The following is a 27,228-nucleotide window of genomic DNA, read 5'->3' as shown; positions in this document are numbered from 1 at the left end:
AGTAAAATATGCTAATTAGACTGGACGTCCTTCCGGGTCCCAGGTGCCAGAGGGAAGTTGGTGCCTGCAGCTGGGGAAGGAAGGCCTATTCTTGCACGAATTTCATGCACTGGGACTCTACTATACACTGAGTGGCCAGATTATTATGACCACCTAAAGTTTGTAGGCAAATTAGCCATACACTGCATCGTATGGGATATGGAAGCCAAAGGCCTGTTCGAACACCTTTGCTGTCTGCAGTTACCAAGGTAAAACGTCTCCAATTCGCACAGGAACACAAGGATTGGACAGTCGAGCATTGGAAAAAAGTCATGTGGTCTGATGAATCACGTTTCTAGTTACATCATGCAGATGGCAGACTGAGAATTTGGTGGAAACAGCATGAAAGTATGTACCCCACATGCATGAATGAGTACAAACCTTCAAGCTGGTGGGGGCAGTGTTATGTTTTGGGGCATGTTTTCCTGGCATGATTTGGGCCCTTGAATTCATGTGGAAAAACGTCTAAATGGCACAACATACCTAAGTATCATTGCTGATCAGGTTCATCCTATCATGTTGATGGCGTATCCCAATGGAGATGGCTTTTTCCAACAAGACAGTGCACCATGCCACGGTGCTCGTATTGTGCAGAAGTTGTTTCAAGAACATGAGGGAGAATTTACCTTGCTTAGGTGGCTCCCACGATCACCAGATCTCAATCTAATTGAGCATTTGTGAGATGAAGTTAAAAGAGCCATCAGGCAGCTGGTTCCACAACCATCAGATTTCACAGAACTGGACAGTGCTATTCATCAGGCATGGTGTCAGATTCCTCGCATCACCTTTCAACATCTGGTGGAGTCAATGCCAAGAAGAATCACCACAGTATTGAAGGCAAAAGGTGGCCCAACTAAGTATTGATGGGGTGGTCATAATAATCTGGCCACTCACGTTCAAATACATCTAATGTTCAAAGGCTGTTAAATAGCGTTGTTTACCCATATCTTCAGAAAAAAATCACTTCTACTGTCGTGGTAAACAACCTGCTTCCCTATTTATAATGGTCTGGTCCTCTAGCGTGAAATTATAGCTAATTTGCCTACAAATGTCAGATAGTCATAATAATCTGGCCACTCAGTGTATATAGAGTATTGATTTCAGGGAGGAAGGGAGAGGGAGAGAGAGACAGAAACATAAATGCTGAGAGAATCATCAATTGGCTGCTTCCCACATGGCCCACACTAGGGATCGAGCCCTCAACCCGGGTATGTACCCCGACTGGAATTGAACTGAGACCTCCTGGTTCATAAGTCGATGTTCAACCACTGACCCATGCAGGTCATGCTGCTGGTCTTTTCATTCATTAACTTTGCTAAGCTCTAGTCTCCAGTTATCCATTTAAACACTAATAAATGTTGCTGTAAAGACATTTTGTATATTTTATTAAAGTTTATTAGCAGGTGATTTTAAGAATAGTACCCCAGGCAATCTGGGTGGGTCTGATTTCATCAAGTGAAAGTCCTCAAGAACAGAGCTGACACTTCACTGAGAAGAAGAAAAAAAAAAACATTTTTAATCTGTGGACAGAAAACTCAGCAGAAACCGGAGAGCTCCCTGATGGTGTGCTCTAGGGACCCGGGATTGCCTACCCAGCCGTCACAGCTGTGTAAGCAAATTCCTTGCAACAAATCCCTAAATATATGTCTCCTTCTGATTCTGCTTCTCTGGTTGAACCCTGACTGAAATAGATTTGAGCATCAGAAGTGATTCTATAGAAATAGAATCTTAAAGATGAGTTTCCTGACTTGGTTCAGGTTTTCTAGGTAATTTTGGGGAAAAAAATTGGTTAGATTTATAGGTATTACAGTTTCTAATGCCGCTGGTAAAGAGGGCACTGGTAGCCCGTGTCATGATGTGGCAACAGATACATAAAATATTTTCAGTGGATACTTCTAACCAAATTCTCATAGAATGTGAGGTTCTGCATTTTCTACCTTAGAGCATTTTAGCCAAATTAAGAAATAGAATGGTGTTGGCTGATTGTCCTAACTGTGCTGCAGAATGTGGAGAAAAAAATAATGATCTCCAGGCTTTAAATTTTTGGTGCAAGTTATGCATAAATCACCTAAAGCTTCTAATACTGCCCTGAAAGCTACAAGGGGCTTGTTTGTGTTAAAAACAAACAAAATAAAATCAGTCTTACCCTATGAGTGACTGAATCACAACAGGAATTGAATTCCCAACTATACTGAGTGTGTTCTGTCAAAGTCAGGATGTTGCTTCAGATACTAATGAAGCTGGAGACATGGAACCTTTACATTCTGATGGGTCTGCTCTGGTATAGAAGCAGTCCTTCCACCCTTACCTGCAGAGGTTAGCCCATCTTTGTCTAAAACATATGTGATGGCTTCCCCTGAAGTAGTTTCCTTTCAAGGCACTGCTGATTCTTTTCAGGGCATATCCCACCACTCTTCTTTGCTTTTAGTCCCATAAATAGGCTGAAAGAATGTCAATCCTGAAAGAGTGAATAAGATGCAAAGGGTAATTTAGCCCTAGCCAGTTTGGCTCAGAGGATAGAGCATCAGCCCTTGGACTGAAGGATCCCAGGTTTAATTTGGGTCAAGGGCATGTAGCTTGGTTGCAGGCTCCATCCCTGGGCCCCAGTCCGGATGTGTGTGGGAGGCAATCAATCGATGTGTCCCTCTCACATTGATGTTTCTTTTTCTGTGTCTCTCCCCCTCCTTTCCACTCTCTCTAAAAATCAATGGAAAAATATCCTCAGGTGAGGATTTACAACAAAAAAAGGGTAATTTATGCAGAGGTTGATGCATATCATAAAAACTAAATGGTTTTCCACCATATGCAGAAAGAAATCTGGATAAATGGGTGCTAAGGGTGTGGGACTATGTTGATAGGGATATAAGGTTGAGTCAGGCCACAATTATTATTTGGTCCCATAAGAAGAGATTCTGGATGTTTGATTGGCTGGCAAAAACATTGACACAAAGTAGTCTATCCTTAAATGAAGCTGAAAGGCCAAAACTGCCTTGGTATTGTATAAAGAAAGCTATCCAAAGGCTTAGGTAAATTAGATTGCTAGAGCATTTTCCATGTAAGATCTTCTCACTTATCCTGGGAAGTTACAGAGTATACAACACAATTTCACCGTGACTTTGACAAGTACATCTTTGAGGGAACATCTTCATTCTTAAAGAGTTGGATATTACAGGAAAAATTCTACCATTAAAAAATTCTACCATTAATTCTACCATTAAAAATTCTACCATTAAAATTCTACCATTCTACCTTAAATACAATGGAGCTAATGGGAACCCAGGGTTAATGGGAGCCCACTACTTGAATGGCCCAAGCAGTGTCACTTAATTAGCAGACACAGTGAATGTGGTTACCATAGTGGACAGTGGAGCCAAAGCAATCATCAGGATAATCTAATCTGTAGAGACATATAGCATTTGCTAATTGAGCATGGTATCCCTAAGTCTGAACTATATGGACAGTATACTATAATTACCTTATCTGTATAAGTGGCACCACCCACTACTACTCTAGTGCTCCACTGGTAAACTTTTTGCTTCCTCTAGGAGTTAAAGCAATGATGCCAATGAATAGGAAGTTAACGACTGTTGCTTGGCCACTTTGGTTCCTCATGCCTCTGAATGAACAAAGAAAAGTATAACTGTACTGTCTGGAATGATTACCAAGGGGAAACTGAGCTACAATAAATACACAATGGCAGTAAAGAAGAGTATGTCTGTGTATTCACTTAAAAGACACAAGTAACTTTTGAAGAACTCTATAGATGTTATATTTTCTTCCCTTGAATAAATTCAAAAGTCTATGGAATTAATCTGAGTGGATTAAGGATAATGCCCATGCATACTAAAATTTCTCCTTGTAATATTTTAAGGTACATTTTCTCACTCTTAACCAGAGAAATAAAGTCAAATGTTTCCAGGTACCAAAAACACAGGATAAATAATTGAGTCAGTTTTCTGCAACAAAATGGGGAGTGGCAAATGTTGTGGTCAATTAAAGGATTAATTTTAGGACATCGCTCAGACTAAAGCAAACCATATGTGCAGAACAGATGCAACCACTGCCTCTCACAATCATTATTCTCACTCTGAAGAATTATGTTTAAGTTATATTCCCAGTTAAGTTCACTAGAATATGTTTTACCAATATAGTCAATTAAATAGGAGTTAGAAGTAGGAATATAACAAAAAATAAAAAAAAATTCTCTGCATTCTCATAGAAACATACAGTAGAATGGTGGGTTTGTGGAGATATGGGAAATGCTGATAAAAGGACACAAGCTGTCAGTTATAAAGTGAATAAGCTCTAGGAATCTTACAGTACAACATGCTGAATATAGTTAATGATACTATATTTGAAATTTGCTAAGACAGTAAATTTTTAGCATTCCCATGTTAATTAACCAGATCATGGTAATCAATTTAAAAGTATGCATGTTTGCATGAAAATTATATTTATATGTATATATTATATATGCATGTATATTTGCATGTATGCACATCCAAAGAGAGAGAGAGAGAGAGAGAGAGAGAGAGAGAATTATAATTATTTCATGTTTCTTTTTCCAATTTTAAAGGTTTTGTTACATAATTATTTGTGATCTACATTGAAACCATATGCAATGTGACAAAAGAGTCAATGTTTATTATTTTAACATATGGATGTTATGTTGTTCTAGTCTGTTATTTCTCCATTAATTACATTGGCACATTTGCTGAAATTAATTGATTATATATGTGTGTAAGTCTTGATATCAGATTGTGTGAGTCTGTCAACTTCATTGTTTTCAAAGTAGTTTTGGTTATCATAAAAAGGTCCTTTACTTTTCCAAGTAAATTTTAGAATCAGCTTGTCCATCTACACTAATAAAAGAGAAATATGCAAATTAACCACCACTCCATCACTCCTCCACTCTGATACACCCATCAGTCCATCAAAGTGACTATGCAAATTAATGCAACAAAGATGGCGGTTAATTTGCATATGCAGGCACAGAACAAAGACTGAAGACAATTGAAGATGGTGGTGGCCACGGAGCTAGAGCAAGCAGAAGGCTTGGGTTGCTCCCGGTGATGGAGGAAGCCAAGCTTCCCCCCAGCCCTGTACTCTCCTTAAGTAGTGGCTGGGGGCCTGGGTCTTCGGGGGTGACCCAGGCCTCCGGCCTGCCCTGGGCTCAGTTGGAGGAGCTGGGAAAAAAGGAGGGGCTGGGAGCAGCTGTAGCGGAGAAGCCAAGCCTCGCTGCTATGGCCGGACCAAAGGCCTGGATCCCAGGTGCCGGAGAAAAACTGGCACCGGCAGCCAGGGGAAGGAAGGCCTATCACAGGAATCTTCATGCAATGTGCCACTAGTTTATAAAATAAAACCTGCTGGGATTTTGTCAAGATTGTTTTTTTTAATATAATGCTAAATTCAAATTGCTAACATTTTATTGAAAACATTGCTATTTATATGCACGTAAGATATTGGTCTGTAGTTGTTGTGTTTTTTATTTCCTTCCTTTCTCCTTCCTCTTTCTTTCTCTCCTCCTCCCTTCTCCTTCTCCTCCTTCTCTTCCTCACAAAGCCTTTGTGTGTATTTAGTATAGGGTAACACTGGCCTTTAAAAAGTGAATTGACAGGTGTGAGATGGTACCTCATTGTTGTTTTGATGATTAGTGACTTTGAGCATGTTTTCATATCTCTTGGTCTTCCGTATGTCCTCTTTCAAAAAGTGCCTATTTAGGTCCTTTACCCATTTTTGATTGGATCATTTATCTTCCTTTTGTTAAGTTGTATGAGTTTCCTATAAAGGTTGGAGATTAAACCCTTATTGGAGATAACATTGGCAAATATGTTCTCCCATTCAGTGGGTTTCTTGTTGTTTTGTTGATGGTTTCTTTTGCTGTGCAGAAGATTTTTTATTTTGATATAGTCCCAATTGTTTATTTTATCTTTAGTTTCCATTGCCCTAGGACCTGTATCAGTAAAGATATTGCTACAACATATGTCTGCTATTTTGCTGCCTATGGAGTCTTCTAAGATTTTTATGGTTTACCGTCTTATGTTTAAGTCATTTATTTTTTTGAATTTATTTTTGTGTACGGTGTAACTTGGTGTTCTAGTTTCATTTTTTTGCAAGTATCTGTTTAATTTTCCAAACACCATTTATTGAAGAGACTATCTTGACTCCATTGTATGCTCTTGCCTCCTTTGTCAAATATTAATCGAGCATAATGGCTTTGGTAGATCTCTGGGTTCTCTGTTCTATTCCATTGATCTATATGTCTGTTCTTGTGCCAGTACCAGGCAGTTTTGAGAACAGTGGCTTTGTAATATAGCTTGATAGCTGGTATTGTGATCCCTCCAACATTGTTCTTCTTTCTCAATATTGCTGCAACTAATCGGGGTCATTTTTTACTCCAGATGAATTTTTGGAGTGTTTGTTCTAGGTTTTTGAAATATGCCATTAGTATTTTAATGGGGATTGCATCGAATCTATAGATTGCTTTTGGTAGTATGGACATTTTAATGATGTAGATTCTACCAATCCATGAACATGGTATATTCTTCCATTTTGTATCCCAAGAAAACAGAAACACCAATCACAAAGGATGTATGCACCCCTATGTTCATAGCAGCATAATTTACAATAGCTAAGATTTGGAAACAGCCTAAGTGCCCATCAGCAGATGAGTGGATTAGAAAACTGTGTTACATCTACACAACGGAATTCTATGCTGCTGTAAAAAAGAAGGAAGTCTTACCATTTGCAACAGCATGGATGGAACTAGAGAGCATTATGCTAAGTTAAATAAACCGTTCAGAGAAAGATAAATATCACATGATCTCACTCATTTGTGGAATATAATGAACAACATAAACCGATGAACAAAAATAGAACCAGAGTCATAGAAGCATTGAACAGACTGTCCAACATATGATGGGGTAAGAGATCAACCAAAGGACTTGTATGCATGCATATGAGCAAAACCAATGGACACAGACAGTGGGTGAGGGGGGCGGTAAGGGCTTGTGCTTAAGGGAGGGGGTGGCAGGGGAGAGGTCAATGGGGGGAAAAAGGAGACTCATGTAATACTTTAAACAATAAAGAATTATTTTTAAAAAGTGAATTGAGTAGTAGTTTTTCCCATTTCATTTTCTAGAAGAGTTTGAGAGGACATACACTTTTTCTTCCTCAAATGTTTAGTAGAATTAATCAGTGAAGCTCTGTGGACCTAAAATTTTCTTTAAGAAAACATTATTCTAAACCATGACTAAATTTCCATAGGGTATATAAAGCTTTTCAAGTCACTAATTATTGCTGAGTTGGCTTTTTCTTTTGAAGGATTTATCTAATACATTTGAAATAGAAGTCACTGAAAGGATTTTAGCAGAATAGGATGTGTTTTGATTTCTAATTTAATAAGGTTACTCTGCTTTCCAGATACGAAATAGTGTATTAGGTGAAAACAGGAGACCTTTTGACAGACATATTTAATAATCTTTGTGAGATGTTCAAGGAGGTTTAAGCGATGGAGAAAGCAAAGGAGCTTTTTCTTTATAGGAACAAAAGTCAAATAGACATATTTTGTTTTTATAAGCTGTAACATGTGGTGATTTTGCAAATATTAATCACATATTTTCTGATGAGTATTAAATTGTATAGATAAATCTGAGATTTAGAGAAAAATGGTTAATTCAGATCTATACTTTAAAACTAATTATGAACAAATATTTCATACCGTGTGATTATTTTGTACATATTTAAAGGCTACTAAAATGTTCTAAATATTAATTGAATTTTTTCTATAGCCATTATATAATTTCGATAAATATGCATGTTCTCACAAAGCATATAAGAAATTATGATATTCAAATATTTGAGTTATCTGTGTGTATAAGCAGTAATTTATTCATTAGTACTATGATGAACTTGGATCTAACATTGGATAATGAGATGATGAGGGGAAAAAATGTACTGTTGTAAATTGTTTTTTAAATATGTTATTTCCTCCTGGCTATTTCCTTTTCCACTGAATGAGCTAAACAGATGATACAACTTAATGCATATAAATTGTACCTTTCATTTTTTGATACTAGTCAGTTTGGGGACATATTGGATAGCAGTTTTGAGAATACAGGACTAATGTTTTTCATATGACATATTATTCAAAAAAAAAGGAAGATTTTTAGCTAGGAGATTTCAAATATGTTCTTGAAGGCCATATGAGAGACTAGATCTGTGTAGAATTAATGAGCTACCAAGGCCAAGATCATTTTAATCTCTTTCCAGAGTTCTTCATTCCTTAAATTTGAAGCATCACATCTTTCAAAATGTATGATGCTCATTTATATTCCAGATATTACAAGATATTCACATTTCACTAACATTTTCATGAAACATGTTTGAGAAGTTGTTACGATAAAAATGACAAAGGTGTTTTAAGACATTCCTGAGTTCCTTAAAAATTATCTTCTATTTATTGTTAGAACTGACATAACTTTTCCTTGCATAGGTATTCAAAGAGCAGCAGAGTCTGGATAAATTGTGACATTGCCAGTTTGTCAGTGGAAGTTTATGAATTGTTCATGAAAATCAATGAGCATCATAAGATCAATGGAGCCCTCAAAAGACTTGATTTTTATTATTAAACACTTTTGGTTAATAAAATGCTCATGTGAATGAAATAAATGATGCTATTTTGTGAAAGGTAGCGCTCATTGTCAAGAAATAATGACTAGGACTCAAATACAATGTGTTGTGAACATTTTTCCTGCACAGAGAGCATAATAGAATGAAGACTATATTGGACATTTAAAAATACTGTATTTGAGATAGTATTGAATTATAAATTAACCATTTCAATTTTCAATGGTGAATAAAAGTAATAGTACAGGATTTAAAGCTGAAAAATAGGGGATTGTTTAAATATCTTAAGAGTACCCAAGCATGAGATTCTTAGAATAAACCTTAATCTTTGAAATATGTCTATAAATGGTTTATTTGTGTGTATATATGTTAAATTTATAAATTGCTGGCTGGATCTGCTGTTTTTCTTCCTGGAAAACATTGTATAATTTGCTCTTTGTTTTTCAAAAGTACTATCATTAATTCTTCCTTCATTTCAATGCATTTTAACCTACTTAGTATAGATAGACATATGTAATCTGGATATGGACGTTTTATCTTTATGTACTTTGGTGTTTTGAACTAGCCCTTTTTATACATTCAAGATCATTATGCATGATTCACCTAACTATTCTACAATCTATTTATGTCAGTGAGTCACATATACCTTCGCTTTAGGCTTCTTTTCTGCATTTGAATGAGAGTCTTCCTAAATGGAATTCTAGAGTCATCATTCTAAAAATAAACCTAAATAGAATTACCTCGGGAACATTCTGAGTAAAAGAGCACATCTTTTTTTCTTAAAAGACCCTCAGAGTTTTTTCTCCACATTTCTTGCTACCTTATGTAGGCATTTGTATTGTTTTCATTCCATTTATATTAGGCACATTTTCAAAAAATCATAAGCATAGTGCATCCATCTTAACATCATAAATTAATTCAGTCCTTAAATATATGTATTTTAGTATAGCTTTCCTCAAACTAGAGTCTTGATAAAAATGCATACTGTTGACAGTTTTTCTTTTTATAATGGTGTTCTGAAAGTCAAAGATGAGATGGCAAAATAGCAAGATAGAACTCTAACTTACATTCAATTAACTCAAATTAAAGAATATAACACTTCAAAGTATAACTCAAAAAATCAGATTTTTAAAAAATTACAAAATGTACTTGAGGAAAAAAAAGTTTGAACTAAAGAATCTTCCTGTATAACTCAAGTAGTTGGGGCATTTTTGATAATAAAATGTTAACAAGCTTGGAATGATCCTGAACAACAACTTAAACCTCTGAGCAGCCTCACAGGCCTGTTGAACTAATAGAATACAAATTTCCTAATGACCTGCATGAAGGTTATTTTATTTTGGTCAAATTGTATGAGTTCCACACTTGTGGAACTAATGATAGTGCATATAGATTATTTTTTTCTGTTTATTAAACAAAGTAGTATGGAATGGAATCAATTTTTTTGCATTGTTCTATATAAAGTAAAGGTTTTATCCTCTTCTCTACATATAGAGGGATAAAAAATCTCATTGAAGAACTACTTATATGAACTTGATATGCTAATTCCTAAGGAATTTAATTCATTATTTTTACTGGTTTCCATCAACATCTTGGTGATCAAACAAGAATATGCATATCGCGCATGCACACACACACACACACAAACACACACACATAAACGAATACACATACACACACATATTGTGCATATATATATTATTTCTTACTTGGTTTTAAAACTGACTGAAAGAATTATAATACATAAACCTTACATTATTCTGACTCATCAGAGAATAATTTTGTGCTTTGGCATTGTTTAACTCCAAAGGAGAATATTTTAAGGAAGAAATAGCTTATTGGTAATAGAAGCAATAACATTTCCTTTAACTAAAAAAAAATTCTATTTTAAAGTCATATATGAGAAAATTCTTTTAGATCTCAGGAATATAAAAATAAAAATTAGCGCCCTAGCCGGTTTGGCTTGGTGGATAGAGCGTCGGCCTGCGGACTCAAGGGTCCCAGGTTCGATTCCGGTCGGGGGCACGTACCTTGGTTGCAGGCACATCCCTCGTAAGGGGTGTGCAAAAGGCAGCTGATCGATGTTTCTCTCTCATTGGTGTTTCTAACTCTCTATCTCTCTCCCTTCCTCTCTGTAAAAAAATCAATAAAATATATTAAAAATATATATTAGCTTCCCTTTTTAAAGAAAATTAATACATTTTAAATGTATATCTCTTTTGTATTTTTTAGTAAGAAGCCTAAGGCATTTTATTACTCTTGCCAACACTTAGTGGTATCTATTTTTTACACTAATTTTACTCTATATTTTATCTAATTTTTCCCATGTTCAAGTTCCCCTTGTTATATCTTGTGTGGTAGAGATTACTGCAGACAAACTATTTTATTTTTCTATTGGTGTATCAGCTTGGCCTCATAAAAGAGTGAGATTTCTTTCTAATTTTGTCATCTTTTTAATGAACTGCCTGTAATTTCCCATCACACCCTTGTTTTAACTTTACTCAATAATAAAGCTATTTTTATTCTTCTACCTTTGTGGTGAGGTTTTCTGTGTTGGCAGATTTTGTTTTAATTATATTCCCACAATAATACTCTACATTATTTTATATTGCAGAGCACCCCCCTGGTTGAGATCTTCAAACATAGGGACAGTACACTTTTCAATTGTTTATTGCTGAAACAGAAATATGGCAGTTAATAACACTTAAAATGTCTATGACTTAATATGTAACCTAATAATTTGCATGTTGTAAGCATGCAATAGAAAAATTCTACTTAGCTAATGTTAAACAATTGTGTATAGAGACATGTAGCAAGGTGGTATCTATTCTAACTGCATTTAAATTCATGTATGTAAAATGTCAAGCAAATCCTTAGTGGACATTAGGATCTATCTAGCTCAGCATTTCTTTCTTTCTTTCTTTTCTTTCTTTCTTTCTTTCTTTCTTTCTTTCTTTCTTTCTTTCTTTCTTTCTTTTCTTTCTTTCATGCTCTCCTAGGACAATCCTATTCCAAAGACGTAGAAAAAAATTTCAAATATAGTTCAAGAAGTTGGGCTCTGGAGATGATAATTTTTGTTTTGTTTGTATTCTAGGGTATAATATGAACCAATCTTAGGGGGGATTTGGGTTTTAAAGAGTACTCCAGAAACATCTGAAATAGGCTTCAGCTCCAGTCCCATATCTCTTAGCCACATGGTACTTATATGACAGTGTAAAATAGGTTTCAAATCGGAATATGTAGGATACCATATGCATACCATATTCAGCTACTTTCCTGCATGTCTTCCCAAGATAGCAATCTTTTTGAAGTTAATAATAAAGTGGCAACTTAAAAAAAAAAAAACACCAAAAAATGATTTTTTTACTTGGTGCTCATTAATTTATATATAGATCCTTCCCTTTTTAAGATAAAACCTGCTGGTTATTTGAAATCTTTTATCTGTGATCTTTCAGTTGTAATGGGTTATTTTATTACAAAGTCAAAAATCTTGTTAAATTTAAGCATGTTAAAACTCGGCACAGTGTGTTTCTTCCTCTCATCCCACCCTGACTCCAGCACCTATGAGCTCTCTTACATTATGTTTGTTTACTTCATAGCCTGAACTCTTTTAACCTGATATATAATTTACATGTTCATTATATTTATTTTCTTTTTTCTCTTCTCCCACTACAATGTAAAATTTTATGAGGGCAGATATTTTTGTCCATTTTTCTTACTAGTGCATCTTAAGTGTCTGACATAAATTGTGCTCAACAAATGTTTATGGAATATTTTTTTAAATAGCATGAGCTCAATAAATGTTACTTGGATTTCATTATCAGTTAAAATTATAAGTTATCTTTAAACCATTACTCATTCATAATGAATGTTCTTAGATTTATCTACTTATATTTATTGGCTATGATCTCAATGAATGTTTTTTTCAATTGAAAAACACCTCAAAAGCCACCCAATCAACTTCATACCAAGGTTGCAAAAAGTCACATAACCTCTGTTTGAATAACTTCACAGAGGTGTCTACTTGACAACATAGAACACTCCATTTTTTAACATAGCTATTTTGCAAATGTCAATCTTATAGTGTCCCACACTCCCAATAGTGGCTTTCCCTCAATATCTTACCCAGCTTTCAGGGATGAATGAAGGAGGGAGCATTGGGCTTAGCCAAGGCAAATGCTAGAGGTGAGACTAGCATGATTTTGAACTCAGAGGTGCTAGATTTAGAATTGTGTAGAACATCTGAAAAATCAGCTCAATAGAAAATATAAAGAAAATCTAAGTGCCAGTTTTTGGAGATAGTGGATTAGGATGAGTGTTCTCAGACTGGATGAAAGCCTGAAAACAGAGTGTAAGCTAGAGTTTTAAATGATTACCTTCACCAGGTCCATAATTCACTATAAAAAGCCAATGTTAGCACTGAATGCTCCAGGTGAGCTCTGATTAATAGTGGACTGTAGCATCCCTATAATTCAATATTACAGTTGTATTAATTAAGCTCAACTTTATTCTTGATTTTTAATAACTATGTACTTCTTTCCATAAGAAGCAGTTAATATCGAGCAAGCAGACAATTAATTCCAATAGATATTTTCATCAGGATTTACTGTTAAATCAGGATTCCCACAACCGGGCTTTGTGCAATCGAGTCTTTGAACATAAAGCCAGAGCTTACATCATTTTCCCATTTTAAATCTAATTAGTGGAGACTAACCTCTTGCATTACCAATAATTATATTTTGATCCTGACAACCAGTATTTTAGCTATTCTTTCTAGATGTGTATTCATGAACTGTATTAGATATGCGTTTTATGTTCACTCAGTGATAAAATGCTTAAATATTAGAATGGATGGAGCAAAGCAGAGCTAATTTTTTATGCTCTTACCTATCTACTATAAGATCACTATCCCAGATACTTAGTTATGTGCTCTACTTTGTTATTTTCTTAATTTCCACGCCTCTGTGAGTAGATTAAAAATGAATGAATGAATGATTAAATGAATGAAATCTCTAATAAGTTTAAGCAGCTCAATCAAGGACCAATTTATTTAGTAAGTGATTGAGGGAGAATTAAATCAGGTTCAAAACCAAAAAATCGTATTTCATACTATTCTATTTATTCTATTCTATTTATTCTATTCTATTTTTGGTTCTGTTGAATTATTTAATTTTCCTATCACATTAATGTTAAGAAAAAACTCAAATTTAATTTTATGTTTACAGACAATAATATTGAAAACCACAAATGATATTTTGATCAAATTTAGATATCTTGTTAATTATGGAAGAATAACAAGTACATTTGAATAGTCCTTCCAACTATAACATTATGCTACCTGTCATCCTATATAATAAAAGTATAATATGCTAATTAGACCAGATATCCTTCCGGATGACCTTCTGAATGAAGCTGGGGCCGTGAGAGCCAAGGCAGAGGTGGCTGCCATGGCAGGTGGGGCTGAGGCAGCTGCCGTGGCAGCAGAGGCCAAGCCCCTTGCACAAATTTCGTGCATCGGCCTCTGGTTGTATTAGAACTTGCTTCAGAGCATAACAAGTTCATGTGACTGAGGTATAACTTCATTTCCAAGGGTTTGTAGTGGTTTATCCCAGATTATTGACAAAATATTTTAAATAATTATTGTATTTTTTGTTTTTATTTATTTTTTTATATTTTTGCTTTGTTTGTTTTGGCTCATAAATCACTGAGTTTGGAAACAAATTCATTTAAAGCCACAACATTCCTTGTCACTATGTTCTCCTCTTATCTATAAATTTAAATGTTCTTGATAAATTCCATAAATTTAAATGAAATTGACCTACCCTTGAAGGTTAATAGGAGAGAAAGCTGTTGGTTAGGTCTGTTTTATGTGTCATCTACAAACATTGCACCATTTGCCTCAAGCAGTGTATCTGTTTCTTACTTTCTTTATTGCTCTGAATAGGCATCTCAAATTTTCTGACATATAAAAAGTATATGTTAAAAATAGCATTAAGCACAGTAAAAGAGTAATTCAATTAAGACCTTCCTCTGATAATCCCAGTGGGGGGAAAATGTCTAAATTGATTATGCCATGAAACTGGGTACATTATTCTACATAGCTAAATGTCACTTAAAATTTAAATTTTGCATTGAGTTTTAGGTATAAATTTAAAATAGACATGAATTAGATGTTTGTTAACATAAATGGTTAAAGAAAATTACATATATACTAGAGCCCCGATGCACAAAATTCATGAAAGAGTAGGCCTTCCTTCCCCTGCTGCCGGCACCAGCTTCCCTCTGGCACCCGGGACCAGGGCTTCCCTCCAGCTCAGGATTTGTCTGGAAGGATGTCCAGAATGACATCTGGAAGGATGTCTGGTCAATTAGCATATTACCCTTTTATTACTATAGATTATTATTATAGATACATATATAACATACATATATGTTATATATATATATATATATGTAATTATGAAGCCATGAAAAAGAAAGATAGCCTGCAATTAGGGATGAACATGAGGGCATTATGCTAAGTAAAATAAGCCACACAGAGAAAGACAAATAGTGCATGATATCACTTACATGTGAAATCTAAAAAAGTCCAACTCATAGAAAAAGAGAGTAGAGTGGTGGTCACCACAAGCTGAGATTGTGTGGAAAATGGGGAGGTGTTAACCAGGGAGAACACTTTTAGTGATAAGGTGGGTATGTCCTGGAGATCTAATATACCATACAGTAAGGTGACCATAGTCAATAATGCTGCATTGTATACTTGAAATTAAATAGATATTAAGTGTTCTCACCACACACACACACACACACACACACACACACACAGCAAGTATGTTAGGTGGTGGATGTGTTTATTAGTTTGACTGTGATAATCATTCTACAATATATATGAACATTGCACACCTTAAAGGTATATAATTTTTATTTACAATCCCTCAATAAGGCAGGAAAAGATGTATTAACATTTGTTAATTTTAATAATTCAGAAAAACATGGTAAGGGTTAGGCTTAGGTTTAGGGCTAGTGTTAGGGTTAAGGTTAGAGTTAGGGTCAGGATTATGTTTAGGGTTAGGGCTAGGAGTAGGCTTAAGGTGAGGGCTAGGGCTAGGGCTAGAGTAAGGGTTAGGATTAGGTTTAGGGTTAGGGTTATTGTTAGGTTTCGGGCTAGGGTTAGGATTAGGGTTAGAATTACTGTTAGGGTTAGGATTAGGGCTAGGGCTAGGGCTAGAGTCAAGGTTATAGTTGGGTTTAGGGCAAGGGCTACGGCTATGGTAGGGTGTAGGCTAGGGATAGGCTTAGGGCTAGGGTTAGGTGTCAGAGTAGGTTTAGGGCTAGTATTAGGTTTAGGGTTAGGGTTAGGGTTAGGGTTTGAGTTAGGGTTAGGGTTAGGACAAGTGTTAGGTTTAGAGTTAGGGTTAGGGCTATGTCTAGGATTGGGGTTAGGGTTGGGTGTAGGGTTAGGGTTAGGGCTCAGGTTAGGGCTAGTGTTAGCTTTAGGATAAGGAGTACGTTTAAGGTATACAGAGCTCAGCCTCTTGGCAAAGGACCTCAGAGATGGCCTTGCATGGAGCCATCTGGTGAAGAGGGTGAAGGCTGTAACTATTTTGAGGGGGTGAAGGACTGGGTTTAGCTGAGCCTCGACTGAGGGATCTGGTCCCCATTTGGTGGATTGGCTTCATGCTGACCTCTAGAAGATCGGGGGTGGTGACCTTGCAGGTGCATTTTAAACACCTACCCATTTGGTTTTGAGGTAGATAAGGAGCAGGTCACAAGGAGTCATTGAAAACATGGGTGCCCTGGAAGGCTGGAGCAGGTAGAGAGGGTAAGGGCTAGAGCTAATGCTGGGGTTAAGGTAGGTTTAGGTTTAGGTTTAGGGTTAGGGTTAGGGCTAGGGCTAGGGTTAGTGTTAGGTAGAGGGTTAGGGATAGGGCTACAGCTAGGGTTAGAGGTAGGGTTAGATTTAAAGCTGGGACTGGTGCTAGGGTTAGGTCTGGTGTTAGGGTTAGCGCTAGGGCTAAGGCTGAGGTTAGGGTTAGGTCTAGGGCTAGGGTTAGTGTTAGGGTTAGTGCTAGGGCTAGTGTTAGGGTTAGTGCTAGGGCTAGGGTTAGGGTTGGGTTTAGGGCTAGGTTTAGTGATAGGGCTAGGGTTAGTATTTGGTTAGGGCTACGGTTAGGGTTAGGGTTAGCATTAGGTTTAGGGCTAATATTAGGACTAGGACTAAAATTAGGATCAGGGTTAGATTTAGGTTAGGGTTAGTGCTAGTGTTAGGGTTAGTGTTAAGTGTAGGGCTAGTGTTAGGACTAGATTAGGGTTAGGTCTAGGCAGGCCAGGATTTGGATTTATGGTGCAGTTAAGGCACAGTGAGCTCAGTCTCTAGTTGTAGGAGCTCAGTGATAGCCTGGCATGGGAGTGCTGGTGAGGAGGGTGAAGGTTGTAACTGTTTTGATTGGTCCCAGGACTGGGTTACCTGAGTCTGGTTGAGGGTATCTGGTTCCCTTTTGGAGGTATTAAATATCAAACTTCCCTAAAAATATATTTATAATCCAGTGTTTGTTTTATTGATGGATTACCTAGGATTAATTTATAACATTGGAACATCTCGGTAAGAAGTTGGCACTGTTTAAATATTGAAAATGTTTTACTAGATAACTCTTAAATGTTATGCCAAATTATACCACAAATTGCAACATAGAACCATCCACTTTTCCAAATTAAAGGCAAAGCCTAATATTACTATTAAAAACAGTATTTGGTATTCTATTAAATAAAAATAATATTGCATTATACTTTTATTCGGTGTATTTGAATACTAATAAGATTAATTGTTTTTGCATATTTTTTTTCACTGTGCCTTCTAACTGCTCAACCAAAGTGTTTTAAGAGCCCTAATTTGCCTAGTTTTCCAGAATTCTCTCTGACATTCAGAGACATAATGTGGGGAAATTACTAATCACAATCTCTTGTAGTCAAAAAAAATGTGAAAGCAAATATGTATATCTTAAGTAAAATTAGTAAAACTGATACTAGACATTATTTTTTGTTTTTGAAAATGTCCCAAGCAAATAAACTTTGCATTGCCAAAAATAAATATCAGAAGGGAGTCTTTCAACCATTGGTGGACTGGTGTCATAGCATTTAAAAAAACAAAATTGATCAGTACTATTAATCCAGGAAAATCTCAAAACAATTTATGTACTTATCAAAAGATAATGACTGCCCAGCCAGCATGGCTCAGTGATTGAGTGGCGACCTATGAATTAGGTCATGGTTTGATTCTGGGTCAGGGTACATGCCCGGGTTGAGGGCTTGATCCCCAGTGTGGGACATGCAGGAGGCAGCCAATCAATGGTTCTCTCTTATTGATGTTTCTATGTCTTTCTCCCTCTCCCTTCTTCTCTGAATCAAGAAAAATATATTTTAAAAAAGATGATGACTGCCCTAACCTGTTTGGCTCAGTGGGTAGAGCGTCAGCCTGGGAACTGAAGGGTCCCGGGTTCGATTCCGGTCAAGGGCATGTTGCGAGCATATCCCAAGTAGGGGGTGTGCAGGAGGCAGCTGATCGACGTTTCTCTCTCATCGATGTTTCTAACTCTCTGTCCCTCTCCCTTCTTCTCTGTAAAAAATCAATAAAATATATAAAAAAGATAATGACTAAAATTTAATTTATTGAGCAGATAGATAAAATTGAACTTCATTGAATGAACATAAAATAACTGGGAACATACCCTGTTCAATCTGCCTGCTTCTTATCTGTTCTAAAACTTCCCAAGTTATCTGAGTATCTCATGCTCTCTCAAAATGAAGCACGGGTACCAAACCATTTGACTTCTGAATGCCCCTTTCTTTTGCAGAGAACACCTGTTTTATATAGACTACTTGCCCAAACTTCCCCATAGGAAGAATCTCTGAGATGGGGCAGACTTTTGTGATCACAAGATAGACTCAGAAGTTTTGTTAATGTTGATCATAAAACCATTACACATTTTATTTCACTAACATACTTAAGTAAAAATGCATATTTATTTTATTCTGACTCAATTGCTTTGCGCCCTCAGAGAAATAAGAGATTAATACGTGAAAAAAGTGTTTTAAAAGGTAATAAGATAGGACTTCAGCTGTGGCTTAGTGAAAAAGCAGCCCTACTCTGGTTCGTCTCTCAATGCAGCGCTGACCTTCATTCTAACAGCCCAAAATGAGACATCAGAGGTCGGTGCCTCGGCTGGCCAGCTGTCATTTTGTCCCTGACCCAGGCGGTAAGTGCTTTTGGTCAGCTTTCTGCAGTCCAAAAAGGTTGTTATCCAAAATAATCCCTGGCCACTAACCTGTCCAGCAAGGTGAGGGTCAGCTCTCCAATTTCTGTAAAGCACATATTATTTTTATTGTTCTGCCTAGGAACTTGTAACATTTCCCCTGTGTCCTTGGCATTCTGCAGCTGCAGCAGGATATGTCTAGATTTGTACTTTCTTACCAAGCTTCCTGCAACTCCAAGAGCCTTTTCAATTTGCTGATTCTTTAATGCAGGGTAATTTTCTACTATTATTTGTTTTCTTATTATCTCACCTCCTCAGTTGCTCTGTTCTTTTTATTCTTTGAACTATTATTCCCATGAGCATTTTCCTGGTTCTGGGCTCACCACATGACATGTCTGGGGATTGTATGCTACGTGAATAGCTCCCATGGAATTGCATGAGTGGTGGCCCTACCTAATGGACCTCTGGATTCTTTTTTCCCCCTTATGATTTCCAAGTCTGTGTGATTTTGCTTCGAATTTTGAGATATTTTCCATTTGATTTTTCAGGTCACCAATTTAGGTCTTCATATTGACCATCCTTTTGCCTATGCATCCACATGTCTGTTCTGAACATTCAATTTTGTCTTTTTAATTCTGAAAGTCTGGCGATTTCCAAAACAAAAGGTTTCTCTGTTGCAAAGGCCATTTGAATTTACTATAATTTCATATATATAGAAGGTACTAATTTCGTATTATATATATATATATATATATATATATATAATTTCATATATTATATATATATGTAAAATTAAAATTGCACAGATCCATTAAGCCTTCAGAACTTGTACTAGAGATTTGAGGGAAAATGCTAGCAAGTTAATATAGAAAATTCTCAGGATCTCCTTAGGAGGAACATTTTTTTACAATGTTTAATTTAAGAAATATTTCTGAATGAGATTACTCCTTTTCAGACAACAATATCTCTACCAATATATTGCATATTTTATGAAATGAATTTGATTGTTGTACATGATTGTGAACTTTTTTTCTTGATAAATGTGAGTTCTGTAGAATACATGGCTTTTAAGAATTTCTACATTCTATAATGAAAAGTTCAAAAATGTTTGGGAGAAATTATTTTATCTATAAATATGTACTCTAGTTGAAATGTTTCTCCTTGGAAAAATATGTTTTTAATAAGATAGGTGATATATGTATTCACAAAACTAATATTTTTCTAGATTGAAGAATAATATATAACAGGCATTAATGTTTGTCACTTTTAAACAATACATGCCGAAATTCTCAAAAAGTATTTTTACAAATTAGTTGTAAGTAGAGTGGAACAGTCAGGAATACAACATGTGCACTGAAGACATTGAAAAGAAACTACAGACACTAAAATAAGTTAACCTCTTAGGAATCATGAAGCCATACTTTATTTTATAGCAAAAGTAACAATAAAGCCAAGTGATATAGCCTTAAAGTTACTGGAGAAGCCTGGCCTGAAGTGGTTGTAAGAGAACAACCCCTACAAGAGGATATAAGTTCAGTGTACTCAGGGGGCTCAAAATTCAGTAACGTCCCAAATGAATGGTAATGTTCAAGAGAACTAAGCCTTGAATATGACAGAGACATAGTGCACACTTCATCGGATCTGGCACACCTCATGTAAACACTGGAATGATTAGGAGCTACTTTCTCTCTGCTCTCAGCCTATCGCTTTCATACCTTGCTTTGTGGTACTAGGGCTGTGACTTTGCAAATTACAGCTCTCTTTCCAGCAGCCTCTTGGCTACTCTGTGCTAAGAGGTGGCACAGAGGGACCCTGGAAGGCAGGAGGAGCAGGAATGACTTCTGACTGAGTGTACGCCTGGTGTTCCTGTCATACCTCAGCAGTGCTTCACCACAACAGCACTCCCCAAACTAGCCTCATCGTGTCTGACAAGAGGTACTAGCAGGAAGTCAGTTTTTCTGCTCTCTGTGAGGTCAGACTCTAACTTCCATGGGTAACCTCTGCTGAACCTCTAGAGTTTGATAATACCCTTTGTTTCGTCAGTCCTGGGGATAGAAGCTGCTCTGTATAGTTATTTCTAGTTTACCTCAGTGTTTTCTTTATATACTTATATATGTATATATATATTTTTTTAGAGAGGAAGGGAGAGGGAGAGAGAGAGAAGCTGGGATCAAGGACCTGAGGCTGCCCTCTCACTGTCCGCAGTGAACTCTAGCTCATAAGTGGTTAAAACATCAGTGATGAGAGAGAATCATTGATTGGCTGCCTCCTGCATGCCCCCTACTACGGGTGGAGCCTACAACCTGGGCATGTGCCTTGATTTTGAATGGAGCCATGACCTTCTGATTCATGGGTCAATGCTCAACCACTGAGCCATGCTGGCTGATCACCTCAGTGTTTTCTTTGTGTATTTTCCATCTCTCCAGTTCTGGCATTACGAATCCCTATATAAAATTTATTCTGTTAAAATATCCAATAGAGTTTACATTATCTTCACTATACCATTGAGGATGACTAATGATCTCTTGCAAATTTAATTAAATATCCTAACATCCCAAGCCCTTGCTACCACTATCATTTACACAGCTTAGAAAACAAACTGGCTACTCAAGTGTATTCTGCATGGTTTAATCTATTATCTTTCTTCCTGATAGAAATTGTCACTGAAAAACTCTGCATCTCACAATTAATTATGTCAATTTTTTTGTTTCAAAAATATTGTGCTTGTTTGGTTTATTTTACTCTTCATAATTGATCACCTCAGTGGCTTAATAATTCAAGTTTTTATTGTTCAGAAATAAGATCCATTGCTAGCGCGTCAGCTGTAAACTACAGTTAGGTGTCTTAAACATACATAAATTTAAAAAAATAAGATTACTCCAGAGAAATAACTGCAGTAGAAATAGAAGTATGGAGACAGTGATGGGAAAATTGGATGTAGCTCAGTTCAGCTGGAGAATAATGCTTATTTTATGAGAATTACTGACTGATAAGAATGTAGACTGAGGCAAAACTGCAGAGGTTCTTTAATAGTGGATTTAAATTTCTCAAACCAATTTAACAGACATAAAAATATTGTTGAATAGCACAGAATATCAAGCATCACTCTCAGAAACTAAATAAGGGAAGTGTGCTATTTATATCTATAGTGGGTGCTATAGGCAAATTCCAGCTCTCTCCTCCCAAGACAGAAATACTCATGGCATGACTGTCAGAGTTGTTGACTGCTGACACTACAGGCTAGATTGTTGCTATTATCTCCATACCCAAGGGAGTTCCCTCACCCAAGGTTACAAAACTTCCCCAAGAGAGCCTCCTCCAATGACTGCTTGATATAGGGATATGAAGGGCCACCACAGCGACTTCATTTGGAGGTCTCTGAGACATAGCTCAGAGCTCCACATGTTAACAGCTTAGAGATTCTGTTTTAGTTGCATCAGTCAAACTTCTTTTGACTTATTTTGTGTCCCAAAACTCCTCTTTCTTAGTTCAGATAGCATTGAACTAACAGGACTACATGCAAGTCTCTACCTCAGAATCTGTTTCCCAGGGAACCGTACCTAAGAGATAGATCCAAGTGTGGTCCTAGGAAGAGGACCATAACATGTGTCTGTGGAACTAGAGCACTTGCAAGCCCACTGGAAGTGAGGATCTCATCTCCAGTTGAAGGCAGAACACTATGATAGCTCCAGTTATGTTGTAGTGGGGCAACTATTAAAACTTTCACTACTGGTAAATTCCATTGATTGAAGTGAAAATATAATACCTAATGGGTGTGATACCTCAGGGTTTGAGCAGTTGTTAACAGTGTTATTTGCAAAGACTAAAGAATCAGATGACTCTAGTAGGAGCTGTGGAGACATTAAAGAAAAACAGTGGAAAGCAATGGATGGTTAGGGGGGAATTAATCAAAATCTGAAAGCAAAATTTGAAAATCATAGGGCTTTCTTTGCAGTTCATAAAAACAAACAAGCAAACAAACAAAAATGAGGATCAGGTCCAGGGCAAAAAAAAAATAGAGTTACCAGAGCTGAGAAGGTTAGATTATCAGAACAAGTAGGTTAACTATGAAAATCTTAGGATTCTAATGTGAAGTGAGATTCTGAAATTTGGGTTAGCAACAACTTGGTTGTGCACTTGAAGTTTTTGAATCCCCATACTTCCTGTACCCTCTGGGACTCCAGGGTTCACTCATTATAAAGAAATGTGGTTCACACCTTATAAAAGTGAATGGCTCCCCTTTTGCCAGAAGATAACGCTAAAACTGCTGCATTTCAAGATAATGTGTCCCCCTTGCCTTCACCTCTCCTCCTGACCACCAGACTAACTAAGGTTAAATCACAACAGAAGCCTGCTTTGGAAATCCTGGACCAGCTGAGGAGAAAATAACTATGCCATGAGATGCCAGAGGACCTAGTCACAATTGATAAGCAGCATCTAACAGAGTATGCATGGGACTGGATTCTGAGTTGGCCAGAACAAGGGAGACAACAAAATATAAAGCTGGATGTAAAAGAGAGTTTAATAGGATGGAAGTACTTCCCTGTGATACCGAACTTAATATTATGACAAAATCTCAGGAATGCTTGAAAGAAATTATGACCCACATTAAGTGAAAGAGAAATGTCACAACCCCCATGGTGGAGTGCAGAAAAAGTGTTCAAAAGAAAGAGGACTCTGTATAAGACCAGGAAAGCCATCCACTAACTATGTTTGGTGGTAGGGCCCGAGGACAACGCATCTACCATAATAATTAGTAAAACACAACTGAGAGGGGCAGCAGTGTCACCGACAAGCTCGTTAGTGGCTCTGCTCTGTAAGGGCTGACTGATGAGATGCACTTGCTGACTTGGATTGCCTGAGAGCAATGAGAAAATAGAGGTCTGAAATCATAGCGGTCAGGAGGTGGTGATTACTCATCAGAAGTAAGATGAGCAGAATTATTTTAATGAGTAGCAGCATCTGATTGACATCCAGGGGTGCCTGACCTGCCAAGAGTTTTGAGGATGGTTAAAAAAAAAAACACAGAGCTACTCTAGGACCAGAATGATGTGTTTTCAACAAAAGTAGTGCTCCATCTACAGGAAGAAATCAGGATGGAGGGTCAGGAGGTGGAATGCAGCTGAGCCCATTAGAAGCAATCCCAATAACTTGTCCAGGTTGTTTTCTTCGAGGCAGCTTTCAGATTTGGAACCCAGTGACTGAAGGAGTGTCCAAATGCTCAGGAGAAAGGATGCTGCAATGACATAGCAAATGAATATGGTAATGATCCAACTGATTCTTTCCAAAAGAGAAATACTGCCTTTACAAGAAGAGTGAACTGGGCAACGGTAAATGCTCAGACACTTCTTTTTAATTTCTTTATTGGTTAAGGTATTACAAATGTGTCCTCATCCCCCCATTAACTCCCAACCTCCCCACCCCACTCATGTTCTCATTCCCCTGTTGTCTATGTCCATCGGTTTGACTTATACGCATGCATACAAGTCCTTTGGTTGATCTCTTCCCCTTACCCCCACCCTCCCCTACTTTCCCTCTGAATAGAGGACTTAAGTTGACATTACTACACAGGAAATGAAATAGCACGATCTCCCAATGAAGAGATATATTAACTTCCTGTGGCTCCTGTAACAAATTATTAAAATCTTGGTGGCTTAACGCAAAACAAATGGATTATCTTACAGTTCTAGATGTCAGGAGTATGAAATCAGTCTCAATGAGTTGACATCAAGGTTATTGCCAAGGCTGTGTCCTTTCTGAAGGTTTTAGAGAGAATCCATTTCTTGGCCCGTTCAATCTTCTAGAGGCCCCACACATTCCTTGGACCGTGACCCTCTTCTTCCATCCTCAAAGCCTGCAGCCCATGGCCGAATTCACACATAATAATTATCTGACCTTGTTTTCATTTCGTTGTCACATCTCCTTTTCTGACTCTGCCCCTCTGCTTCTCTCTTTTACTTTAAAGGTACATGCAGCTACATCGGGCTTACCCAGCTAACCCAGGATAATCGCCCCATCTCCAGGTCAGTTGATTAGCAACCTTAATTTCATCTGACATTAATTCCTTATTACCATGTAGCATAAGATATTTACAGGTTCCAGTGATTAGTCCATGCACATCTTTAGGGCGTCTATTCTGCCTACTCCAAAGGGGTAACATGTTGCACTAATAACAAATTGAGAACGATGTCTGGCCTTATGTGGAGTCCAGTGGGTCCACAGAACCATTCATTGGTCATTTTCCTAGCCTCCCAATATGGAATTGGAATGGGCACCCTTTACAGTTATCAGAACTACCATGTAATTTTCGTGGCCTGTGAATAAAGAGCTAATGCAGTGAGGGAGGTACCATGTAAAATGTCTCTGTGTATTACTAACCTCAAAGACCCACATGATTCAGTTATGATGTATCCCACTGCATATCCATTTAATTCATGCTTTCAGCCTCTTTTAACCAAATGGATCTGGAAGATGACAGGGTACAGTACAAACTCAAGCAAGCCTCCGAAGTATATTAACTCTCACAGCTTTGTAGACATTAAGTTCAAAGTGAACTGAACTACATGTTTGTTCCACAAAATAATATAGAGGTCCACTATGATTTTAGTGTATTATTTGAACAAAATGATCAATAATTATGTATAATAAATATATTGGTGACATATATGTGCTCCAAATATTGGAAGATAAACCCTAAGAAAATTCAGAATAAGATCAATGAAGTTTTAGGGAGGTCACCATTTTGGGAATGTTGAAAAATTTCCTTCAAATAAAAGCCAAATCATTGTGTCTTAAATTTTCCCCCACTAAGAAGAAAGAAAAATTAATTTTTTAAAATATATTTTTATTGATTTCAGAGAGGAAGGGAGAGGGATAGAGAGAGAGATAGAAACATCAATGATGAGAGAAAATTATTTATCGGCTGCCTCCTACATGCCTCCCACTAGGGATTGAGACTGAAACCCGGGCATGTGCCTTTGACCAAAATCAAACCTGGGACCTTTCAGTCTGCAGGCCGACATTCTATCCACTGAACCAAACTGGCTAGGGCAGAAAATTATTGATAGGTCTCTTCAGGTAGTGGCAGCAACTTGTCACATACCTAGAAATATTGCTCCAACCCAATTACTAAGTGACAAAGAAGGCTGTCAGCTTTCAGTGAGACAGGAGGGACAGCGGGTCCAAGCTGAAGTATAAGCACACTGCCTTTTGAGCCATATAACCTGGCAGATTCTATTATAACTGTGATATTTGTAGAAGGATATGATGCTATCAGCATTTATGACAAAAGCCAATAGGAGAATCTCAGTGAAAATCACTAGTGCTCCTGCCAATTGCCTCCTTAAATAGAAATCATTTGAAAACCAGAAATACTTTTGGGGACTTTATTTTTAAAAAATCAGGTAGAAAAGGCCACATTTATTCTTCCATTTGATAAAACAACAAGATATATGAATGTTTTTTCAAGATCTAGATTAAGAAATGAAGTTCAAAAATCCCTGAGAGGAGAGAAGAAAACATGGTGGGCCCTAAAATTGCCCCAGCTTATTGCCTTGGGAGATTTTTGTATATATCCATACAAAGAGTGTTACATGAATATTCATAGTAGCTTCATTTGCAATAGACAAAAAGTGGGAATAACGCAAATCTCAATCAACATAAGAATGTGTGAACAAATTGTGTCGTGCCCATACAATGGAATACAACATAGCAATAAAAATAAATGATCTATTGAGGCACACTGCAAGATGGATAAATGTTATTATAATTACATTGAGTGAAAGAAACCCAACAAAAAAATAAAGCATACTTTATAACTTCATTTACATAAAATTTTAGAAATGCAAATGAATCTATGATGACAGAAAACAGATTAGTGGTGTTTAAGGGAGAAACAGGAAGGAGGGGTCATAAGGAAGCATGAGGAAAATTGGGGGTTTAAAGAAATGTCCACTATCTTGATTGAGACAATGGTTATGTATATACATTTTCATTATTTTTATAGAAAAACTATATGTTATAACTAAATTTACCAAGTTAAATGCTTCTTATAGGTAGTTACAAAAATCTAAAAGGCAGTTATTTCTTAGCATTTTAAAACAAAATAGGTGTCACCATAGCCCAGGTGGCTCATTGACCGCCTCTATTTCAAAAGGACCACTTTTTGTGGAATGGACACTTATTGTCCATGAAGGATTTGCCTTATAGCACACAAAAAGCTAATGAATTCTTTCAGAAAAGAAGTCTTTCCGAAGGGATTTTCCAGATTTTTATTCTATGGTACCTTTAGCAGGTTTATTTCTAAGATTGC

This window comes from Myotis yumanensis, unplaced genomic scaffold (assembly GCF_028538775.1).
Source record: "Myotis yumanensis isolate MYYU_CA2020_CCGP unplaced genomic scaffold, mMyoYum1.0.hap1 SCAF_4, whole genome shotgun sequence".
Lineage (NCBI taxonomy): Eukaryota > Metazoa > Chordata > Mammalia > Chiroptera > Vespertilionidae > Myotis > Myotis yumanensis.
Note: the sequence above shows the minus strand (reverse complement) of the source record.